Consider the following 7,897-nt stretch of genomic DNA (forward strand, 5'->3'; position numbering starts at 1 on the left):
ATATTACTAAAAGATGTACATGACGTACCAAAATCGTAGGGGTGAAAACCCCGGATCCGGGATCCGGAAGCCAGGGTGTCCGTATTAGATATATAGAAAAGCTAGAACTCCGCGAGTCGGATGTGTCGCCTTTTTCTTCTGAAATATAGGTTATTTATAAACACCACTCTTACAATCTACATGTACCTTCATCTTTAGTGGCATTTGAACTGATTGTAACAATGTTACATCAGGATTGATGTAGCTTATAATACTTTTATTGTGTAGGAGGCTTGGCCCGGACAAAAATAAAGTATAATAATTAACAAAAATATGCAATAACTCTAAAATCATGAAGTACAGAGTATCGGTTCTTGTGCACTGCTCATCTTTTCAATGAGATCTATCATCATATTGAAGTTTCAAGTTCATATCTTTTATAGTTTAGGTGAAATGGCCGTGACAAAAATAAAGAATTATAATTAACAAAGGGCAATAACTCTAAAATTATAAGGTACAGAGTATCGGTTTTAGTGCACTGCACTTCTTCTCATTGAGCTCTATCATCCTATGAAGTTTCATGTCCATAGCTTTTAAAGTTTAGGAGAAATGGCCCGGACAAGAAAGAAATATGAAAAACAAAGGACAATAACTCAAAAATAAGAAGTGCCGAGTACCAGTTTTTGTGCTCTACATTTCTTCTATAGAGATCTATCATCCTATGAAGTTTCAAGTACATAGCTTTATAGTTTAGGTAAAATAGCCCGGACAAAAATAAAGTATGAAAATTAACAAAGGGCAATTACTCAAAAATAAGAAGTGCATACTAATGGTTATTGTACACTGCACTTTTTATTATTGAGATCTATCATCCTAATAAGTTTCAAGTCCATAGCTTTTAAAGTTTAAGAGAAATGACCCGGACAAAAATTAAATATGAAAATAAACAAAGGGCAATAACTCCAAAAATAAGAAGTGCAGAGTACCGGTTTTTGTGCACCGCACTTCTTCTTATGTATGGTGGCTGATTTGTGCCATTTTGTTTTCGCCCCGCGACCCCGACAAGCGAAAAGTCGAAAATAAACAAGTTAAAATGGCGTGGGCGCGGAGCGAAATCTTGCTTATTAGCGAGGGCGCGGGGCGAAGTTTAATAAATAAAATCAGTGCCCACTTGGGACAAACATAATTTATACTTGATGTGAAATACATTAGATATGGTAGCTGCTGGTCTCTATATTGGTGACTAGCTCAAGAATAACGCAAGCTTTTGATCTTATAATGTTACAACACTCCATTCAAGATCAGCAAACTGTTTCTTTTTAATCCTTAAACACGCTTCAAGTATGTTTAATTAACATGCCCATTCTTCAGTCTGGGTAAAACTTTTCATTACTTTTAGTGGAAATTTCAAAATATGTTGTAACTGAATCAAGAACAGTGCAGACCATGATCAGAGGACGCGGTGTGCACTGGTCACATGGGTAGAATCTGTAGCCGTCAGCAGGCCTCAAGTTAACGCGCTAGGCTTAAGGCACAATGACATTATAAATCTTGATTTTCAAACCAAAATAGTTAATTAGTTATTTTAGGATATACCGTGTATTTGTTGGCAGACAGTATATACTATCGGCTATCCAGCTAGCTTACGGAACGTCGTTGGTTTTTCTCAGGTGCCCGTTCGTGCCTGAAATAATGCACGGATGGGCACCTGAGGTCTTCCTCCATCAGTAAAGCTGTCCAGAACGTCGCGATATGACATATACTGTGTCGATGTGACGTAAAACCCAAACAAACAAGCAAACAAACAGTACTATCGCGTATAGATATCTATTTAAATATGACTACATTATTTTCCACATAAAAGGAAAATTGACCTTTTGTTTATAACAAAAGGTCAATTTTCCTTTTATGTGGAAAACAATGTAGTTAACGTTTTAATTTATCGTTGAAAATGTATGTGAATAAGTATAAAGTGATATTATGTCCAATCTAACAATTAGACAGTAAGCTGTTATAGTATACTTTTATAGTTATGATATATCCCTAAAATTACTAAATTTTAATGATAACACGAATTAAAGCTTAACGTGTTACCGTTACCAATACAGCGTGTTACCATTACCAATTTACAAGGGATTAAACATCAATATTCAATTGACGTATTCCAAAGCAATAAGATGTTAGCAAATATATGTAAAATCGAGAATTGCATTTTGTACAGATTAACATGAATTTATAAATTTTCTCCAAATGTTTGGATGATACACTTCTCTTTTAAAAATACATTTTATGTCTCAGAAACGAATACATTTTTATTTCATTAGAGAGTGGGGGGGGGGGCATTTAAATAATAGTTTTAGAGCATGTTAGATGCTTGTAACCGAAAGAAAGTGAAACTAGATCTATTTGTAATAAAAGTTAGCAAATAAGAAAAAAAAAATTATTTTGACTTCCATGCAAAATACTAAATCACCTTATCTGTAGGAAACAGATGGGGAAAAAATGAGTAACTATAAAAGTACACCAAATAATAAGCTTTTGAGAAATAAAAATGAAAGCATTTCTGAGGCGAATGGGCCTTTAAGCTTTTTTTTTACTTGAGTTTTACAATCTATCAAATTTAAATACATGGGTTCTTATCATTAAAATCTAATGAACATAAATAAAAATCATATCCAGTGTTTTAATACTTGTACATGTATTGTTAAATGGGTAAAGAACTTAAAGTTTTTCTGCGATGCTCCAGATAATGCCGACTTGCCGAAACACTTGAATATTTAGAGCTGACTACAAATTTTACACAGCGAGTGATTCATTCTAAATGTGGAATTATGTGCGGGCGCGTACATGTGCGTATGTCAAGTTGATCAGCAATTAACCAATTCTAATTTTACAAATACTAACTAATGAGCGCTAACCTATACTGAAACCACAGGAAGTCGCGCCCGTGGCCGGTTTGCTAACATCTTTGACTTTTTGCCACTTGCCTTTTACCGCTGTAGGTCCGAGCCGCGCAGGCGTCTACGGGTTCTTTCATGTGCGAAAGCTATCCATGAAGCTGGCTTTTACGTGCCCACTTTTTCCTGAAATAATGCACAGAGAAGCACCGCACCTGAGTTCTTCCGTCACCAAAAGATGAGAAGTCGGCGTATGACCTATACTGTGTTGATGCGTATTATTTTGAAATAATAAGAAATATTTCCTTAACATATCATGGCCAACCTGAATTTTATTGTTTAATATCAACTAGGAAACAAAGCACTAAACTGAAGTAAATGTGTTGAAGTTGTTTGTGAATCATCTCTAGTATAACCCTTTTTATGAACCGTATAATATGTATTTTTGTCTTCATCTTGCGTATAAATTTGAGAATATGTAAAAAGAAAAAATCTTGAATATAACCTTTGGAAAAAATGTTACTATTTTGCTTTGCTGTTTCTCAATGGCAACTGCGGTATGATAATGTTATGTAACATTTATTACATATAAGATTGCATAATTTGTATTTTGTTAAAATAGACATAACTAGATGTGTAGGATATTGAAAGCTGGTTGTTTCCTATTAATTTTTAAATAAATTTTATGTATAATTTGAAGATTATATGCAGGAAATAAAATATTCTACGTAATGTGAATTGTCTCTAGGTTGAACATTGAAAGATGACTTCAAATTTAAAAGGGCATAATCTCATAATAAAGAAACCAAAACATGTAATTTACGAAATGACGGGACACTTAATAAAATTTTCTATTACAATGCATGAACAATCAAGTTTACTTTTCAAGTTTTCAGACTACAGTCAATAAATGAGCCGCCCTATGACAAAACCAACATAATGTGTTTGCGACCAGCATGGATCCAGACCAGCCTGCGCATCCGCGCAGTCTGATCAGGATCCATGCTGTTCACTATCAGTTTCTCTACTTGTAATAGAGTTGTAAGCGAACAGCATGGATCCTGATCAGACTGCGCGAATGAGCTGGTCGCAAACCCATTATGTTGGTTTTGTCATGATGCGGCTCAAATGTGTGCCTGTTCCCACCAATTCTTAATAAATATATATAACATAGATTACATATGAAAATTTGTACAACATTCACTGTTTAAAACGGTCAAAGAAAGTCATTTAGAACGAGACTCAGACGTGTCACGTTCATGTTTATAAATCTATTAATAAATAATCTTGTAGTGTATCAGTGCTGTTATATCATGCTTTTAAGATTACATCTACTTTCTTTTATTTTGAAATAAATATGTCACTTCAAATTTTGGACACCCGTTATAAAGCCGACATAAATTTCAATTTCCCTTTATCATAATAGGTCATAAACTCTCCTAAATCTGATGTACCATCTTGATAAAAATATTTTATAATTGACGAAAACAAAAAAGCCCGTATATAATTTTATAACTGAAATAAAGTTCTCTGTCACTTATAAAATAATATGATACACGGGTGAAATATTTTGACCGCTAGATAGTCAGCAATACCGATACCGCCACCGGTCATTTAGGATTATTCCGCGTTCTTTTCGCCTCTCAAGTTCACATTCAATTTTCTAATTTGCACACGGATTACGAAGACAATGGTTGATGTTATCTTAATATTGTTATATTTATTTTCTTTCTGACCAAGCGTAATTAAGATGATACAATGGATTAGTTAGCAGATCGTATAAATGTGTACAGTATCATGCTTGGTTACATTCTACCTTTCAGATCTACCCGAAATTTATAATTTTAACCACAAAGATCTATCAATTACCCATCTGAACTTTCTAGATCGACACCACCCGAACTAAACTTCACTTTTCACAGAGAAATTTAACTGTCAGTGATAATTTATTTGTGTTTTTATGTATTAAATTTACATTTTGACAAACGCCCATTCCCGGAAATTAGGATGAAATATTATTTTGTTCTTAAAAATGAAATAATCAATAAAACTGATTTAGTCAGAATGTAATGTAATATGTGGGTAGTCTATATAATATAAGCCGCGTCACGACAAAACCAACATGATGGGCAGTCTGATCAGGATCCATGCTGTTCGCCATCAGTTTCTCTACTTGTTATAGGGTTTGTAAGCAAACAGCATGGACCCTGATCAGACTGCGCGGATGGGCAGTCTGGTCTGCACCCATGCTGGTCGAAACCCCATTAAGTTGGTTTTGTCATGACACGGCTCATTTATGTTTTGCAATCGGGTGGTTACGTCGGGTACAAAATCGCTGCATCCGCTGTTGAGTACCAATTATATAAATTGTGCATAGCTGAAATATATTACCAGCATAATTATGAGCAGCAAACAAGCATAAACTTTGTGCAAAAAAAATAAATAATTAAAACATTTTCTTTGAGTCCAACTGTTATGCACACGAATCTTTCTGAATAATATTTTGATAAGAATACGCCGTTGTGGTGTTGCTAAAGCCGTCCAGTGGTCTAGATATATTTTAAGTGCAATAATAATAAATTAAGCTGCGGATCGGATATAATTTTGTTTCAATAAAACAGATGATTTCAGTTTGGTGAAAATTTAAACTGAATATGTGAAAAGTTTTATACCACTGAATTTAATTTACCTTTGCGATATCAGAAAATTACGTTATCGACGTACCCATTTGTAAAAACTTTTTCGAATTCCCAAATTTCTCACAATTCATGTTTGCAGCATTTTCAAAAGCATTTGTTAGACTTAAATATTTCACACTGAGACAATAATTTCAAACTCAACCTTGGATAAACTTTAAAGTTGATTAAACTTAGCTGGTATATTTAAATGTAATGAACTTCAGCGATGGAGTAAGGAAAAAAGATGCCACTTTTTGAACAAGTGACATCATGCCTGTCAAAGTGTTAATGCTGGGTGTACAGGTCAAAGTCAAAATAGCTTTAGATTTTGAATTTTATAGTCTAGCTCATGAGTATATAGTAAATAACTTAGCTATACGTGACTTGCAGAAAATTCTATATATATCCTTCTACTTAAATGAAAACAGAGGGGAAGTTTATATATACATGTACATATAATTTTTTTCTTTCTTTCTATAGGCAGTTGTTATATTTTATCTTTAACACTTTTATTATCAATTATCGGTCAAAGTCAATTATAATAGTCAATCTTTTTTAAAAAATAAAACAAAATCTGCTCAAATCGACATTGAAAATTCGGCATGTTGTCACTTTCAAAACGTTCAAATGCACTGTAATATAATCTCGTAGCATTTTGAACGATAATTCTGGCATTATTGTACCCAAACGCAAGATGAAATTTAATATCCATTTCCATACTAACATGCTCGGAAAAGTACTTTTCATGACCTTATTTGGTTTTATTCATTATCAAAAACTACCGGTCAAATTTTTCACTTTTTCTATGTTTTATACACTTTAATGATAATTTGATTTTACGCATGAGAATTAAATAAAAATATTGTTCAAATGCTGAAAATCGTGTGGTGGCCTTATTTACAAGATTGAATAAATATTTACTTTGCTTATATCTTAATTCACGCATAAGCTCGCCGATTTGTTATTTTTCTTTCTTTGGTTTTGCCTTGCTTTTAGTTTTCTTAATTCATAGTATTTCATAAAACTCTATGAAAATGAATCTACTGCATTTATTTTCTCGCTAAATTGCCCATAGGAATTTTTCACCTGACGAATTATATGGTCGATTCGTTGTTAATACTCATAGGTGTCACCATAACATTAACATTCATCATCACCTTATGAATAATTCCACTTTTAAAAGGTGATTCATTGTAATTTAGTAAGGCATCATAGCAAATGTTGCGCCCTGAAATGTTTACAACCCGTAGCGCGCACATGCAGTGTAGAAACAAACGACTTTAAACGACAAAGGGTGTTATTAGAAAGATGTTGCTCATACCTTTGTAATAGATGATTAAAATATTCACTTTGACTGGACTAATAGGTAAACATTTCAGCCCCATACCGTAATTTTCTGAATTTAACTTAGAAATACAGATTATATAGCACAAATTGAAAAAGTGCTCATTTTCATAATGCCTAACTGGATATGAAGTTTTTTACAACATCTGTGCTAAAATAGATATTAAAATAACCTATATTATCAGGGTATATTTATTATTATTTGGCGGTCATGTAGTCCACCAAAACGTGCCATGATTCCACATGTCTATTCATAATGTTTGAAAAACTTCAAATATGTAACTTTATATTGATGTATCATTTATCAAAGGTCCTCTGTACTAGTTTTACATCAACATAATCTGTAACGACATTTTAAACGTACTATAGCTTTAACGTCTAAAGTTGCTTTCAGCATATAACGCCAACCGCAGATGGACAAAAGTTTTAACGTCTACAGTTGCTGTCAACATTTAACATCTACAGCAGATGCACTAAAGTTTTACAGCTACAGTGACTGTCAACATAAAGCGTCTACCGCAGATGTAGTATACATGCAACTTTAACGTTTATAGTTGCTGTCAACATTTAACGTTTACCGTAGATGTCCCATACGTATACAGTTGGTGGCAAAATTGAACGTTTACCGTAGATGCACTATAGTTTTAACGTATACAGTTGCTGCCAAAATTTAACATCAACCGCAGATGCACTAAAGTTTTAACGTCTACTGTGGCTGTCAAAATTTAGCGTGTACCGCAGATGCATTCTAGTTTAAACGTATACGGTGGCTGTCAACATTTAATATCTACCGCAGATGTACTAAAGTTTTAATGTATACAGTTGCTGTCAAAATTTAACATCAACCGCAGATGCACTAAAGTTTTAACGTCTACAGTGGCTGTCAAAATTTAGCGTGTACCGCAGATGCATTCTAGTTTAAACGTATACGGTGGCTGTCAACATTTAATATCTACCGCAGATGTACTAAAGTTTTAACGTATACAGTTGCTGTCAACA

The sequence above is a fragment of the Ruditapes philippinarum genome, unplaced genomic scaffold (genome assembly GCF_026571515.1).
Source record: "Ruditapes philippinarum isolate M1 unplaced genomic scaffold, ASM2657151v2 ctg917_1_1_1_1, whole genome shotgun sequence".
NCBI lineage: Eukaryota > Metazoa > Mollusca > Bivalvia > Venerida > Veneridae > Ruditapes > Ruditapes philippinarum.